Source organism: Antechinus flavipes, chromosome 1 (assembly GCF_016432865.1).
Source record: "Antechinus flavipes isolate AdamAnt ecotype Samford, QLD, Australia chromosome 1, AdamAnt_v2, whole genome shotgun sequence".
NCBI classification, from domain to species: domain Eukaryota; kingdom Metazoa; phylum Chordata; class Mammalia; order Dasyuromorphia; family Dasyuridae; genus Antechinus; species Antechinus flavipes.
This window is the reverse complement of record NC_067398.1, coordinates 211,594,064-211,612,048: the sequence shown is the minus strand read 5'-3', so window position 1 is coordinate 211,612,048 and position 17,985 is coordinate 211,594,064. Positions and strand designations below refer to the sequence as shown.

General features: G+C 35.2%; 1 protein-coding gene across 1 annotated transcript in view; it reads right to left on the bottom strand.

Moving 5' to 3' along the window:
- Positions 1-17,985, bottom strand: part of IGFBPL1 (insulin like growth factor binding protein like 1) — a 62,779-nt gene that overhangs the window by 12,905 nt on the left and 31,889 nt on the right. The window lies entirely within an intron of this gene.

Sequence of the window (17,985 nt, the reverse complement as noted above, 5' to 3'; positions counted from 1 at the left end):
AATTTATATAGCATTTTAAGGTTTTCAAAGGTTTTTTTTACACCTCTGAGCCAGACTAGAACAAAATCTAAGCACAAACCCAAACTTATTTTTCCTTTTTTTGTTTGCTTTTTAAAACATTTCTCACTAGATAGATAAATATATAAATAAACCCCCCAAATGATAAATAACTATATAAAAGGACTATGAACAGCTTTCCTTGGGAGGAGAAGGAAAACAAGCATTTATTAAGCACCCACCATATGCAAGGTATTATATGCGAAGCACTTTACAAATAATATCTTATTTGATCCTCACAACAACATTATGAGGTAAGGACTAGTATGGTTCCCATTTTACAGTTAAGAAAATTGAAGTAAACAGGTTATGGGACTTGCCCAGAATCATACAACTAATGAGTATATGAGACCATATTTCAATTCAGGTACTATATTGAATGTGCCACTATATTGAATGTACCCTTAATTACTAAAAACAGAAAATTTAATCTGTATGTAAGACAGATAATTAGACAGCTAAAACAACTGTAGTATTTAAGGAATAGTGTTTTAGAACTGAAGATGTTAAAAATAATTTCAGTAATGTTGTTAAACAGTTCATTGTTAAACCAAGAACATAGAGTGCAAAGTAATTCCAGTAATACACAACTGTGTCCTGATTAGTGTGAATAATTAATCCAATGAAGCAATTGCATATTAATAAATTACTATATAAATATAACTGCTAGACATTTTAGTTTCCAACCCAATGGAAATAAGCAGTTTGAATGTGAAATAAGGAAACAATTTGAATAGTGCCACAACTTTATAGTATTCTTTATTCTTGCTAATAGAATCTAACTAAAACATCAAAATTCATATTATATACTATTTCTAATCTTGGTTTCAGAGAGCCAATGATGAAACATTGCCCTCCTCTTGATAGAAAAGAGGTTGACTTTGGGTATAGATTATAACATATGTTGTCAAATGCAATCACTGTGTCTATTTTTCTTTGTTTTATGGGAGGAGGGAAAGAAGACTATTGGGAATAAAAGACAGAAAATAAAATATATGTGGTTTTGAGTGGATTCAAAGTATCTTCTGGAATAACTAAATAAGGAATGGAGGGAAGATGTCTCCAGATGTTTAAAAAAAATAATAGGAGTCCCAGCCCAAATTGGTCAATAAAAGTGGAGAAAGTGAAAGAAGCCAAATCAGTTTTCACTTGAAGAAAAATGCACATCCAGTCAGAACTCCTATGTTTCTGTTTTCATAATATAATGATACCAATATAGAAGCTCAGAACTATTTTCCTAATGTCAGATTAAATTAAGTTCATATTTTTATTTCTAAGCTTTGTATCCAGTTGAGCACCTGCTGCTGGCTAGTAAGACTGAGTAGGCAGATGCTACCACTGCTCAATATGTGCAGTTTATTCCTGACTTGCTGAATCTGGTGCTCAGCCCAGATCCTGATAAGAATATGAAAGGATGAAGAGGAAAGAGAATATAAATGGAAAGAGGATCTCATTAACATTTTTAAATAAAATAAATTATTGTTTTATGATTTATCCTTCGACCCATTCATTCTTTAGGATTACATTGCTGTATATATGTTACCTCATTTGAACTTCACAACCCTGAATGGTAGGTATTATTATTATCCCCATTTTACAGAGAATGAAATGGAGTCTGAGAGATGTTAAATAATTTGCCCAGGATCATACAGTGAATAGGTGTCTTAGATGGGTTTTCTATTAGATTGAGGTTAGTAAAATACACATTTACTATTTACTGTTTCTGTTTTTCTGTATTTATTTACAAGATTTTTATGCTCTAGTCAGTTTTTATAAAGGAGGCATGAAAAGATGAGAAATTTTCCTTTGTCATTCTCATTCTCATTTTTACAGACCCAAAAGTCTGTCATATTGAATTTTTCTTAAATTCAAATCATGTCTTTTGCATTTTTCTTATTTAGGTTTTTCTTATATTTGTCTACATCTGAAAGAAGCATATTGAAATCTTCATGATAATTATTTGTTTCTATCTAAGTCCACAAATATTTCTTAAATATTTACTATGTACCAGCACTGTGCTGAATGCAAGAGAAATAAAAGAAGACAACAATTCTAGCCTTCAAAAAGCTTACATTATAATGGGGGGAAATCATATGCCAACAAATGTGTTAATATAGATATCTACAGAGTAAATGTTAAGTAATCCCAGAAGAATGTTACTAGCATTGACAAGGACTGAAAAAAGCTTCTTACCCGATGTAGTATTTGTATTGAAACTTGAAGGAAGTCACAAAGGCCAGAAGGTGAAAATGATGAGGGAGGAAAATGCATGTGGGACTGTCAGTTTAAAAAAAAAAAAAAAAAAAAAAAGGAATGGCTTCTTCCTCTCCAGGAAGTTTGGCCTAAGACAGCAAAGTAGAAACACTGTTTCTACACATGATGAAGTATGCTATCCACCTCCACAGGAAAAAAACTGATACTGTCTAAATACAGACTGAAGCATGTTATTTCTCTCTCATACTTTCTTTCTTGCCTTTTAATTCAAGTCATCTTTTACAAAATGACTAATATGGAAATGTTTTATATGATGGCACATATATAACCTACATGGAATTGCTTACCATATCAGGGAGAGGAGAAGAGAAGGAGGGAGGAAGGAATAGAATTTAGAACTCAAAAATAAAGCACATATAAAGTAAATGCATATATATAGGAAGAAAGAAAGAAAGAGAAAGAAAGAAAGAAAGAAAGAAAGAAAGAAAGAAAGAAAGAAAGAAAGAAAGAAAGAAAGAAAAAAGAAAGAAAGAAAGAAAGAAAAAAGAAAGAAAGAAAGAAAGAAAGAAAGAAAGAAAGAAAGAAAGAAAAAAAGAAAGAAGGAAGGAAGGAAAGAGAGAGACAGAAAGAGGGGAGAGAGAAAGGGGAAGAGAGAGGGGGAGAGAAGAAAGAAAAAGGGAAAGAGAGAGATAGAAAGAGAGGAGAGAGAAAGGGGAAGAGAGAGGGGGAGAGAGGGGGAGAGAGAGAGAGAGAGAGAAAGAGAGAGAGAGAGAGAGAGAGAGAGAGAAGGAGAAAGAGAGAGGCAGAGGGAAAGGGAGAGGGAGAGAGAGAGAGAGAGAGAGAGAGAGGGAGAGGAAGAGAGGGAGAGACAGAGAGACAGAGAGACAGAGAGAGAATCAGTCTATTAAAAAACAAGAAGAGAAATACTGGTCCTATTTAGGCTAGTTGAACCTGGAATCTCACTCTCCCTGTGTATCCTGATATACTCCTTGCTACTCTAGATGGAATAATCAAGCTGGGTTTCCAATGGTACCATAATTTTCAATTGGAAGTCAACTTGTCTCCCATAATCACTGATGGGGTGAGTAGGTAAAGAGATTCAATTCTCACTCCCAGCCATGATCCTAGAGTTTAATATACCAGGCTCAAACACTTCTCTGCTTCCCTAGTCAGAGTCCAGACACTATTCCCTGCCACACTCTCCTTCCATCTTCTCCCCAATAAAGCAATAGAATCTGACATCTTTCACAGTACTAGACTCATTCTGGAAACCAGGTCCAAACCTGCCCTGCCACAATCTCTAACTAGAAAGTTAAATCAATTCTAGACTACGGCACAAGTCTAGAACTAGAACCAGAACCAAGCCCTGTCCCTGCCATAATCCTTAACTAGGAAGTTGGGTCATGGCTAGGCTTTGTGTTCTGTTTCAGTTCCAGACAGGTTAAAGATTCTGGAAAATTGAGCTCCATGGTTCTGAAGTACAGGATGCCATACTCTATCTTGTCTCCTCTCTACAATTCTGTGTGAGATAGTATGGGTAGGAAGACCTAAGCAGAGCCCCCTTTATACTGACTCAGATATGTAGTTTATAGAAATGATGGTAGGTTTTTTTGGGAGGAGGGTTGGGAGTGGGAAGTGATAGGGATTAGGTTATCCCTAGTTGTTTGTTTCAATGCAGGGGAGCTAATTTTCATGGTCCTTAAGATCAATAGTGACAAATGCAACTAGAAATAGATCCTCACATGACCAGCTTATTTTCTAAGAAAATCACAAATGAACATTTTTGTATGTTTTATTGTATTTTTATTTGTTTTGTTAAACATTTTCTAATTACATTTTAATTTGATTCAGGCCATCAGTTTGACATGGCTACTTGAGGTGGTTTTTTTGGAGAACAAGGTATGGCTAAAATCTTTCATGTGGTCATTTTAGTCAGAAATGTCATTTCTGTTTTTCTTCTCCCAACAAATACCCTCTATTGTGTCTTTTTCTCTCTCGATCCATCTGCCTCACAAGCTCTCTTTGTTCTCATTTTTTATTATGAGCTCCCCACAATTGAAGATCTAAGGAAAACAATTTTCCCTCCCTTCCTCTTCTTCCCCTCTCCCTCTCAGTCCTGTATAGCCACCATCAGATGCCACAAAGGCTGGTTAAGAGATAAATACTGCTGAGATTGGTTCTTTATGATATGACTGTATTTGTGAACACCTGATTTCAGTGTAACAAATGGGAATGACATGAAAAGATTCAGGATCCAATGACATTTGGTAAGCCTAGAAATGCATTTGTATTAACCTTTATCAAAAAAGATACTTGAAAATCCTCACCCCCTTCAATGATGGCATTTTTAAGCCTATTATGGTATTTAATATCTTCTGAATTTTTTGGATTTTCAAATATTCATGCATTTTATTTCCAGTCCCTCCTACACACACACACACACACACACACACACACACACACACACGCGCGCGCGCCAAAGAATGGACTTCTGAAAATAGGTACTAGTTGCCTTAGAATTTGAAGAATTCTGAAAAAAACTATAATTATTTTAACCAAAATACCCATAGCACTACAAAACACTTTTCATACATTCATTATCTCTGAAACAGGGCTTTAACAAATTCCTGAGCTACCTAATATGTACATGCTCCTGTAAGAGGCAACAGGGACCTGATTATAGGAGGAGGTATTCTGTGGTCACTTAAGAGTGAATGGAATCAGTCTCTCTCCATTGGCTGTGTAGTAGAAAAAAGGCTTTGTCATTAAAACTACCAGACTGGAACTGTAAGTCTTTCTCTCCATCTATCTCTAATTGTCTCTGTTTCTCTCTGTGTGTCTCTGTCTACATCTGGTTCTCTCTGTTTCTGTCTCTCTGTCTCTCTGTCTCTCTGTCTCTCTCTCTCTCCCCCTCTTTCTCCCTCTCCTTCTCTCCCTCTCTCCCCCTTTTTTCTCCCATTCTGTCCCTGTCTGTCTCTGTCTCTGTCTCTGACTCTCTGTCTTTCTGTCTCTCTCTGGCTCTCTCTCTGTCTTTCTCTCTCTCTCTAAGAGACCACCTCTCCCTCTCCTTTCCCTTCTCTTGCCAGTGGCTTCCAAATAAAAAGGCCTTATTCCCTCACAACAGGAAGCTATCCAGGTAAGAGCTCTGTTCCTCTCTCCTTAAACCTTCTGGTCTCAGGGCCTCAAGAATTTAGCTTTAGTCCCATTTTATTTGTCTTATTCAGTCCAAGTCTTTTCACCTTGTTTGTCTCCATTTCCTCATCTGTAAAATGAGCTACAAAAGGAAATGGCAAAATACTCTAGTATCTCTGCCAAAAAAAAAAAAAAAACCTAAATGCAGTTGTACATGACTGAAAATGATTTAACAACAATCTGGTGGAAAATCTTATCCACCTTGAGAGAAAACTGATAAACTGAAACTTTTTGTAAACTTTATTTTTTCTTGTTTTGCTTTGAGTTTGGTTTTTTTTTTTTTGGGGGGGAGGTTTGTGTTTTCTTTCAAGACATGATTAATAGGGAAATATGTTTAATAACTACAAGTGCATAATCTATATTAAATGAGGAGGGGGAATAAACAAGAAAATTTGGAACTCAAATTTTTTTCATAGTTATTTATTTAAAACTAAATACAAAATAAGAAAAAAAACAAAATTGAAAAAGAAAGACAGAAAGGGAAAATGTAAAAAAAAAAAATCATAATCATGGGCCCAGCAGAACATCAGGGAGGATTCAAAACATGTAACAATAAATTTCTATTTCAAGTAACCCTATATATAATAATAGAAGATATTATATTTATGACTGTCCATATTTCTTTGATTACTTGTAGATTATTCTTCTCTTCTGTGTACTCTTTACTTTATTCTTTTTTCTCTTTCATCTCCAACACTCCCTCAAGCAGGCTACAATTGGAACTCAAAATTTAAAAAAAAATGTTAAAAATTGTTTTTAAGTGCAATGGGAAAAAAAGAGTTAGGAAGGAAGGAAGGAAGGAAGGAGGCAAGAAGGAAGGAAGGAGGGAAGAAAAGAAGAGAGGAAGGAAGGAAGGAAGGAAAGAAGGAAGGAAGGAAGGAAGGAAGGAAGGAAGGAAGGAAGGAAGAAGGAAGGAAAGAAGGAAAAAAGGAAGGAAGGAAGGAAGGAAGGAAGGAAGGAAGGAAGGAAGGAAGGAAGGAAGGAAGGAAGGAAGGAAGGAAGGAAAGAAAGAAGAAAGGAAGGAGGGAGGAAGGAAGGAAGGAAGTCAAGAAAGAACAAAAGGAAGGAAGGAAGGAAGGAAGGCAGGTAGGAAGGAAGGAAGGAAGGAAGGAGGGAGAAAGGGAAGGAGGAAAGGAAGGAAAAGGAAGGGAAAGGAAGGGAAGAAGAAAAATGTAAGGATGGAAATAATCACAATTAAAAATCATTTGAGCCTCACAAGTGTTAATATCTTCACTTTATAGTTGAAGAAACAGAGGTCCATAGAAGTTAAGCTTACTCATTGTTGCAAAGCTAGGTAATATCAGAAATGAGTCTTGAAACCAAGGTCTTACTAATTCAAAGCCTTTGATACTCTCCTTAATTGCCTACCTTCTCTATAAAATATGAAATGCTATAATTGCTAACAAAAATAATGGTTACTAAACAGTATTAAAAAGGATATACTTCCTCAATTTATTGAAACTTTTGGTTTTTGCTTTTATTTTGTAAATTAATCAATATGTCTTTTTGTAACCCCATCCAAGGTTTTCTTGATAAATAGTCTGTCAGTTCCTTCTTCAGGAAACTGAGGCAAATAGGATGAATTGATTTGCCCAGAATCATATAACTAGAAAATATCTGAGGCTGGATTTGAATTCAGGTTCTCCTGATTTCATAACTAGTAATCTATCCACTGTACCATCTAACTGCCCAACATTGTGTTTTGCACATAATGAATACTAAATAAATGTTGGTTCAATTAAACCTAAAGGTAGGCTTTAAAAACCTCTTTTTTTTATTTGGTAATTCCGCTTTTTAAAGCATTCTTCTCCTCATTGACTTTTTGTACCTCTTAACATAGTTCTCCCCCAAACCTCTCTGTTTTCAAAGGCTTATTTTCCTTACTATTTTTTCCTCCTCCACCAAGCTATTGAATCTTTTTCATGATTTTCTTGCATCGCTCTCATTTTTCTTCCCAATTTTTTACTCTACTTCTCTTACTTGATATTAAAAATCCCTTCCTGTTCTTTCATGGCCTGAGATCAATTCATAATTTTCATGGATGCTTTGGGTGTAGGAGTTTTGACTTTTTTATCTTCTTTTGATGTGTTTTGATCTTCCTTGTCAACAAAGTAATTTTCTACAGTCAGATTTTTTCTCTGTTGTTTGCTCTTTTCCCAAGCCTATTGCTTCACTTTTAATTCTTTGTTAAGAAGGTCTCTGCTTACAGGATCCCAAACTTTAGAAGTTTTATGCAGCTATTTTTAGAGATACTTCTAGAGACATAAATTTTCAATCCATCCAAGTTGGTATAATTTAAGGAGAGGTGTGTTTACTACTGTCCTAGATTGTGTTCTGGTCTGTGAGTGAACACAAGCACCCTTTCTTGTTCCAGAACTGTGTGGAGGTTCTCACTCCACTGTTGCTGCAAAGTCTTTTGTGCTAGTGCTCTTCCTTATCCTGGGGCTGCCTCCAAGGACTGCAACCCTGATCTAAGTATGGGCTAAGTAACAGAGTCCTGCCCCTTTGCCCTGGCAAAGAGGCCCCTGTAATCTCCTTCTGATTTATTGTTGGACCATCTTATCATCAACAGGCTGAAAGCTCTGGAAGCAACTGCTATCACTTCTGAGTCATTGGCTCCCAAAGCCTGCTCCTGGTTTGCTGGGTTACGCTGGTGCAACCTGTGCTGGACTGTGCTCCAGTCTCACCCAGGTGCAACAGACCTTTGCTGCTGAGCTTTTAAGTTTTCTTTGTCTTTGGTGGGTTCTGCCACTCAGGAATTGTTTTATGGCATTATTTTAAAGTATTTAGAGAGGTTTGGGGGAGAACTCAGGTGAGCCATTGCCTTTTCTCCACTACCTTAGTTCCTCTCCTTCACACATAGTACCCTTAAACATCACATCATGATTCAAGGACTGGAAGTTTCCTATTTTATCATAGTTTATTGCTATTAATTGGAGCCAAAATATCAGTTGGTCAACTTGGTTACAATTGAGGAATTGAAGGGATGAGGTAGGGAACAGGAGGCTGGGGGGGACCATCTCCTTGACATTTTTAAAGAAAAAATTGTTCTTATATTACACTAAGAGGGCTCAGATCCGTGAAGTAAGGGGGTATCTCAGTACACAATCAGAAACACTAGATAGGACACCATGATGAAAGCTCTTTTAAGTATTGGGGAAATCCTGGAGCTTCATCAGATTGATCACCCTGGGATCATGAAGCCTGGGAGATGTTCCACCTGACTAATGTGAGCCCAGAACTTCAAGGTTCTATTCGGGACAAGACTTTGCTTTCTAGGTGTTTTCTGAATCAGGAATCTGTGGATTTTCAGATTTCAAATTCCTGGTTTGTCTTTTGTTAGGTCAGAAAAGCTGTCCTTTCTCTGCAGTCTCTGGAGCCCCTCTGTGGCAGGTAAATGTATGGCACACCACCCAGACCGACATAAACTACTGGCAGATTTCTTTCCCAGCTTCCAGCCTATGATCTTAGACATAGAAAATACTTAATGATGTTTATTGAAGTAAACTAAATTGAATAATAGCATTATTAGCTGCAAATTCTGAGTTAAGGTACACTGGAGGCAGGGTGCAAATCAATTATCAAGTAATGGATGGGGTGGAGTAGAATATTCCTTTTTGGGGCTGAGAGACAAAGAAAAAACACTGAAAAAACAATTCAGCTGTAACTCCCTCAGGGACAGGAGTATTTTGGTTGCTTCTTTTGTTTGACAAGTGAAAATAAAAAGAAATCATTTTTAATACTCATCATTTCTCCAAAATTTGTCTATTCATAATTCATTTTAGTAATTTATATTGTTGTACATAGGAACAATTGTATACGCAGGATGCTAGATAGCTCAATGGATAGAGTGCTGAACTGGAGTAAGGAAAACCCAAGTTCAAATGTGGCCTCAGATATTTATTTGCTATGTGAACCTGGGCTGTTTGCCTTAATATACAGGAAAAAGAAATGAAATGGTAAAACCACTCCAGTTTCTTTACCAAGAAAAGTTCATGGATAGTATAGTCCATGCAGTCAAAAAGAGTTGGATGTGATCATACAACTCAATAACAACACAAGAATTGTTTTGATCTTTGTACAGTACTTATAAACTTAGTACCTAGCCTAATACTTGACAGGTAGTAAAGTACTGGATATAATTGCCTATTGATTAATCATCTCTTTCCTATATATTTTCTGATGTGTTAGAATTATGTAATTTCCCTACTGGTATTTTTAATTTATTTTGCATGTAATGGGACTGTGGCACATGTCAGTAACAAACACCTGAGAATCCAGGATCAAAGGATACCTTCCCAACTTTTGGGCTCTTGGTGGGACCAATACTTAGGACAATGTATTGAGGTTCAGGAGGAGATCCCAATGGTTGGAGTCACAGACCAGTGTCAGGAGGTATCATCAAAGAATTTGCAGGCTTGAACCCATCTCCAAGTCAAGGAGCAAAGTTTATTTAATTGTAAGGCCAATTGAAATGGGTTAAGTTTCAAAAGGATTTAGCAAAGAATCAGGAACAAGAAGATAAATTTATAGGAAAAGACAGAGAGATACTGATATGCTAATTTTATGGTTCAGAGGTAGAACTGAGGAATATTGACTATTGTCTCAGGAACTTGGTTATCACTGATCAGCAAATTATCTATCTGATAGTCAGCAATGCTGTAAGACTATCCTAAAGCCAGAAAATTTTAAAATCCTTGACAGACAGATAGTTAGAACAATAGCTCTGTAAAGTCAGGGAACCTTAGGATTACTGCTATATTTCCCTTAAAAGCTGTACTCTCTTCAAAAGCAGTCACCCCCACCATGAGCACTAGAATATGAGAAATGGACCAAGGTCTGAGGAGTGAGACTACCAGTATAGAAAATGTGCAACTAGGACTAAGCAGATGCTCTGGTGATAATCTGCTCTTCCATTCTCTGCTTCCTTTAGACACTCTCGTCCTCTCAAGAGAGATTAACAATTCATTTTGCTTTATATTTCATTGTCGGGTTTAGAAGAAAATAGTTCAAATAATGTGGCCATTCATTGAAAAGTGATTTTTGCATGCTTCTGGAAAAATAAATGTAGCCAAGAAGGTACAATTAGTTGGTAAAAATATATTAGAGAGAGATAAAAGAGATTTTATACTGTGGTGCACAAAGAAGGAGTCTAATTTCTAGGATTTGCCCAACTGAGATCTTGAAGTGAATAGATTTTGATTCACACCAAAGAGAACACCCACAATAAAGAATAAATGTGGACCATACCTAGACTCTTATGAGCCTAACAGTTTGTATAGTTAGATGAACTGAAATTGGCATTGGAGGTGATCATTTGGTCTTTGTTTCCCTTTGTTCTTTCTCTAGGCAGGTCTGAAAGAAAATTCATTCCTTCCTCTCCCACAGCTTCACCCCTTCCCTCAATAATGCTAAGAGCATTGACTAAAGAGAAGCCTAAAAGCAGTGACTGAAGGGCAGCTCTGAAAATGACTCAAATGACTCACTGGCGGATAGCATGGGCAACCAAAAGAAAGTAACTAATCTTGCTCATCAAACTTTTATCTTTAACTCCACACTCTCTGAAAGCACTTTATTTCTACCCTATTCACTCTTCCTCCTATTCCTCACCTCCTACCTTGCCACATACATGTCAGAAAGAGAAAAATCTGGGGCTTTTTTTTTTCCTTAATAGAATAAAAAAGTATCTACTTGGTCTCCAAAAGAATCTACTGATATAATATGCAAATTAAACACATTCCCATTAAAATAGCTACAAAATAAGGATGTCCACTTTTATCTCTTTTATTTGACATCTAAAATTCTGATCTTTATAGGAAAACAGGAAAAATTATTAGCAGGATTAAAATTGGAAATAATGTTAGCAAAAATATCATTGTTTAAGGGTGATAAAAAATCTAACTCATCTGAAAAACTAATAGAGGTGATAAATGAGTTTAGTAAATATAACAATAAATACACAGAAATAATATTTATTGCTAAAAATGAGAATATAAGTTAAAAACCTTATTTGTAACAAGACTATATGATATTTGAGAATATCTTTTAAAAGAAAGTTTGAATGAGCATTGTTTAGCAATTTAGACATAAAGAACAAAGTATAAGGAAAGAACATTAGTTTTGGAGGTAGACCATTGGCTTTAAATCTTCCAACACTTACTGCTTCCTAAATGATCTTGGGCAAGTCATTAAAACTCTCTAGGCCTCAGTTTCCTCATTTCTAAAATAGAAGTCTTATTCTCCAGTTGATAAATGGTCAAAAGATATGAACAGACAATTTTCAGATGATGAAATTGAAACTATTTCTATCTATATGAAAGGGTGTTCCAAATCACTATTAATCAGAGAAATGAAAATTAAGACAACTCTGAGATACCACTACACACCTGTCAGATTGGCTAAGATGACAGGAAAAGATAATGACCGATATTGGAGGGAATGAGGGAAAACTGGGACGCTGATGCATTATTGGTGGAATTGTGAATGTACCCAACCATTCTGGAGAGCCATCTGGAATTATGCTCAAAAAGTTGTCAAACTGTGCATACCCTTTGATCCAGCAGTGTTACTACTGGGCTTATATCCCAAAGAGATCTTAAAGAAGGGAAAGGGACCTGTATGTGCCAAAATGTTTGTGGCAGCCCTGTTTGTAGTGGCTAGAAACTGGAAAATGAATGGATGCCCATTAATTGGAGAATGGCTGGGCAAATTGTGGTATATGAATGTTATGGAATATTATTGTTCTGTAAGAAATGACCAGCAGGATGAATACAGAGAGGCTTGGGGAGACTTACATGAACTGATGCTGAGTGAAATGGGCCGAACCAGGAGATCATTATACACTTCAACAACGATACTGTATGAGGATGTATTCTGATGGAAGTGGATCTCTTCAACAAAGAGATCTAATTTAGCTCCAATTGATCTATATTGGACAGACTCAGCTACATCCAGAGAAGAAACACTGGGAAATGAATGTGAACTGTGTGCATTTTTAATTTTTCTTCCTAGGTTATTTTTACCTTCTGAATTCAATTCTTCCTGTGCCACAAGAGAACAGTATGGTTTTGCACACATATATTGTATCTAGGATATACTGTAACATATTTAACATGTATAAGACTGCCAACTAGGGGAGGAAGTAGAAGGAAGGAAGGGAAAAGTCAGAACAGAAGTGAGTGCAAGGGACAATATTGTAAAAAATTACCCATGTATATGTACTGTCAATAAAAAGTTTTAATAATAAAAATAAAATAAAATAGAAGGTTTTCTGAATATAAGATCTCTTCAAGACCTAGCTTTATAATTCTTTGATGTAGATTTAGATGAACACCTTACACCACATATCTCAGTAATTTATAACTGAATTAAAGCATTTTTCATAAAGAAAACATAGAAAAAAAGAAAAATGTACTGATTTGCTTATAAATTAGGAGGGAGATGACTTATTAAACAGAAGGAATTATTAGGGACAAGATAGATATACTTAATCTCATCAAATATTTTTTAAATCTATACAACAATATGATTAAAATAATAAGAAAACTAACATATGGGGAAAACATTTGTGAAAAATAGAAAAATTAGACACCTAAAATGCATAAGGGATTTCTAAAAATTTATAAAGAGGACAGCTAGATGGTTTAATGGACAGAGCACCAGCCCTGAAGTCAGTTGGACCTGAGTTCATATCTGGCCTCAAATACTTAAAACTTCCTAGTTCTGTGTGTGACTCTGGATAAGTCAGTAACCCCAATTGCCTCAGCAATATAAATAAATAAATGAAAATGTATAAAGGCTTTTATATATCATTATTTAATAAATTAAGAAACTATTTTCAAAAGAAGTACAAAATTATAAATAATACCCTTTAAAAACACTCAAATTCTTAAATAATCAAAAGGGTGCAAATTAAAACAACTCTGAAATCTCTCCATATACCTATTAAACTGGCAAGATTAATCAAATCAAAGAAAATGCTGACTCTGTCATGGGGAGGAAGGAGGGGCAAGCATCCATTAAGTGTGCCAGACACTGTGTTAGGTGCTTTATAAATATTATTTCATTATCTCCTCACAACCTTGAGGATTATGCACTATTAATGGTCCCAAATGAGAGCTGAGAAAACTGAGGCATAGAGAGGTTAAGTGACTTGCCCAGATTCTCACATCTACTAAGTATTTGAAGCCACAATTGAACTAAAGTTCTATCTACTACATCAACAAACCCACATTCATTGTTGATGGAATTTTAAACATATAGAATTTTTTTGAGAAAACTTGGCAATTTTCAGTGAAAGTTTTGGAAAAATTATGCATTTTTGACCCAATAATTTTACTGTTTGTTACAAACTCTGAATTTTTTTTAAAGAGGAACTTTCTGGTTATAGATTTTCATGAATAAATGATTTGATGAGATGAGATCTGAAATGATTTTTATGAAACAATTCAAAATTTTTAAAGAAAAAATAAAATAAAATAGAGAACATATAGGAACTTCTGCCATAAAAGAAGAAAAGTAAATTTGAACAAATGGACAAAGAATCTTGACAGCAAAGCAAATGATTTAAAAGTTATAATATTTAATGCACTGACATTTAGTAATTTAAATGTAAATCAAGCATAACTTGTACTTATGCTTACCCGATGTACACCATTTAACACCAGAGGGCACCCTAAGGATTTATCCTACAAACTCTCACTGTCTCTCAGACTGAGAAGCTCATCCTCATTCATGCCTTAGCTCCCCATATTCTTAAATCAATCTACAGATTGTGTCTGTTTCATCCAAATAAATCTTAAGACTCAGGAGTCCATTCCACTCACTTCCCCCATTCATCTCTTACTTGCTATGGCATTTATAGGGCATACTGTTAAAAAGATTTTCTTCAAAATGGCAAAATCATGGCAAGAATCATTAATGGAGCCAAAGTTTATATTATCCACTTAAGAGTTTTTTCATTCCTAGTTTAACAAGAACAGCAAATGTTGAATGAAAGATGACTAAAGTGGTCTTTGTCTCCCTCTCAAATAAAAGGGCCCTCTCAGATCTGGATTCATTTACTCCTTTTAAGATTTAATCCTGCAGAAGATAACTTCATAAAATTTTTTGCATTATGGACCACTTTGACAATCTCATGAAGCCTATGGTTAACTACCTTTTAGTAATGTACTATATGCCTTTTAAATATAATTTTAATTATATTAATTAATATATTATATATAAATAATATATAATTAAATATAATTTTAATTTAAAAATTTTAATATAAAAAAGATATGCCATAGGATGGCAACAGAAACCGATTATGTTGAAATATAGTGGTAGAAATATTTTTTTTAATTTTATGGATTACCAGTTATTCCATGTTACTTCCAATTAGAAAGAGGGAACAGGGTCTTTTCTCACACATCTTTAGGCTTTATACACAGGCCCAATGCTGATATCTCATACTGAAAGCTTAAGTTTGGCTAATATCTAGGATTTTCTCAAAAAAGTCAAAGAGAAGAAAAATACTTAATATACATCATCAAAAGGACAGCTATTTATTAACTCCACTCAAAAGAAATGCTTAACACAAAAAGGCTCACATGCATACATCAATAAAAACTTTTTTTAATTGGCAATACTTCATGTATACTGTTCTGGGAGACCATAATTAAAGCATCAAAGCATAAAACATTTTGTGAGTCTGCTGAATTGACATTTGATTTTCATCCTTGTGGGGTTTGGGGGGGGGGTTGTTTGTTTTTTCCCAATAATTTTCTCAAGATGCATATTTTTGGAAAACCAGGCTAGAAGTTAAGTCTCATCTACCTACTGGTGGTAATCTTCTCCAAGAAGTGCTGTGGTATTTGCTGAGATCTTCTTATAAAGTAAAACCTATATCATCTGAGGACCCAAGAGCTCCCAAAGTTTTTAACTTATCAGTTTATCTCCAAGGCTGGTAACATCTATTTCAGGTTGGCTATTCTATAACCATAGTTTTTCCTGGGTCAGGAAAGGAACATAAAGGAGAGGCGGCTAGGGCTTTGAGTTCTGGTCTGAAGCTTTCCTAAGCCAATATGTGCTTTTGGCTATCAAATGCTAACTGCCCCCATGTTGCTAAGATGTGTGAACAAGGGTATGTCCTTCCTTCGTCCCTTAAGAGAAATCAAGGGAAAGGCTTGAAGAATCCTGATTAATTATATAAAAAAGGGAAAGGTCTAGAGTGTGGGATCCCTCCAGTTAAGATCAAGTAGGTGGGCAGCTTTTCTAGACTTTAGTGGCCAATTCTCTATGCCTTAGGTTTGAAAGTTTCCCCCAGTTTCACTATTTTTTTGGAGGGGAGGAACAAGGGGCTACCTAAGATGTGCTATATCATCAAAAAGTGACTTAATTTGATAATTGAGACATCTTTCTCCAGAAGTTACTGAGAAAGCAAGCTAATTTACTAATAGAGAGGTCCTTTCATTTCATGTGTGTTCCATGAGGTATATTCCATTTCAACCCACTCCAACACATACATGAGCACACACACAAATATATATATATATATATATATATATATATATATATATATATATATATATATATATATATATATGGAACTTGGGGAAAGGATGAAAGGAGGCAGTCAGAGTTCAATGACTTTGCCAGTGTCACAAGCTAGAAAGTATCAGGTATTTGAACTCAGGTCCTCCTGATTCCAGCACCACACCATCTAGCTGCCCCAAAACATTAATAATTAAAGTTGTTCAAAAACACAATGAGCCAGCTTATGTAGAAGCCATCTCCCAGGTACTAGAAGTGGTTCAAACTGAAGTAAATGGTCTCTGAAATTCCTTTCAACTCTCAGATTCTATAATTCTAAAAGAATAATATTTCTCATTAAATTTAATCTGTGACTTAGTTTCCTTAATCTGTAAAACGAGAGAGCTCAGACAAGATAAAATGTAAAATACCAAGCTTCAGTGGTTATGTTGAATGTAAGATTTAATTCCTGCCTACCTCCCAACTTTGCAATCTAATTAGGATGAGATATTGCATGCACACACAAAAAGATATTGCACACTACCTCAATGTGTTACTTAAATGTCTAATAATTAGGAGGAAAAATAATAAGTCAATAAGTCTTTATTAACTGCTTTTTTCTATTAGGAATTGTGTTAATCATTGGAATTACTGATCAGCTGTGTTAGTCTTTAGAAGTTAAGAGGAGGGAAAAGAGTTTACTGAGAAGCTGATGATAGTTAGAAATTTGCAGGGGAATATGAGCCTCATTTCTTCATCTGTAAAACTTAGGTAATAATTCTGCAGTATCCACCTCACAAGGTACTTGTGAGGACCAAAGTGATAATTCATGTAATTAGTTTGTCAAATCTTGGAAGTTCTATAAAAATATCAGTTATATTCACCATCATTATCATTCTTATTAAAAAAAATAAAATGGTTGATTTGGCATGTAGAAATTATAGGTAAATAATTAATCAATTAATAAATTGAACCTGCTATGTGCTGGTCATTGTACAAGGTGCTAGAGTACAAATACAAAGAAAGAACCAATTCCTACACTATTCTAGTGGGGAGCAGTCGTTAGGTCACAATGAACCAATACAAGTTGTGGCACTAATCAACATAGCTTGATGCTGGCTGCCTGATTGCCTTCCACTGTGCTGCCTTTGGTATGAGCTGCATTTGTAATTATAGCAACAGTTATTAACAGATGCTGACATAGTTGCTTGAAGTAAATGAGCAGTGCTCAATTAGGGCAATGAATATATTAGCACTAGATCCTTCAAACTTCATTTTGCAATTCCTTCCCTAGGTTTCCTTCCTTCATTTTTATTGTGTCTTCATATTTCCAGAAAAAAAAATTCCAGGAGGTAACTGCTCAGTGATGATGTGAGCAGACAAACTTTCCAGGAAGAAAGTTTCCATTTCTAACATTACTTTCTAAAATAAGCATAATAAAAATATTAAGTTCTCTTCAGAGAATACAGGAGGAAAAACAAATGTATAGAAGCCATAGATACAAGCAGAATCCTGAATAACTTGCCAAGTGAGCGGGGGAAGGGGCAACTTTTTAGCTGGAATAGGAAAAAAAAAACCAACACTGGGGGTGGGGGGGAATAGTGAAGGGGAAAGGGTAGCAGCTGTCCTAAGTGACTTCATTCTTTTATAACAAGGACAAGGAAAATACCATCTGTTACAAGATTTTTTGATTGGCAAAAATCACTACTGTGACAGTGTTTTACCATTTACTATCTGTGACAAATTATTTTAACTGAGTCCTTAAACAAGTGAGTGTATGCTACAGAGGATCCCAGGTTTGGGCCCTTCTGATTACAAAGATTAATCTTTATCCAGCCCTTTCAGCTTATCAGTCATTCTGATAATTAGGTAACATAAAGTATTGAACACTGACAACAGCAATCCTAAAAAGTTAATATTAGTTTGAATAATTTTTCTAGTTTGAATAATAACATAGTTTTAAGAGGCTTTGAAGAAGAAAAAAAAAAAAGATTGCAATCCTAAGAATTA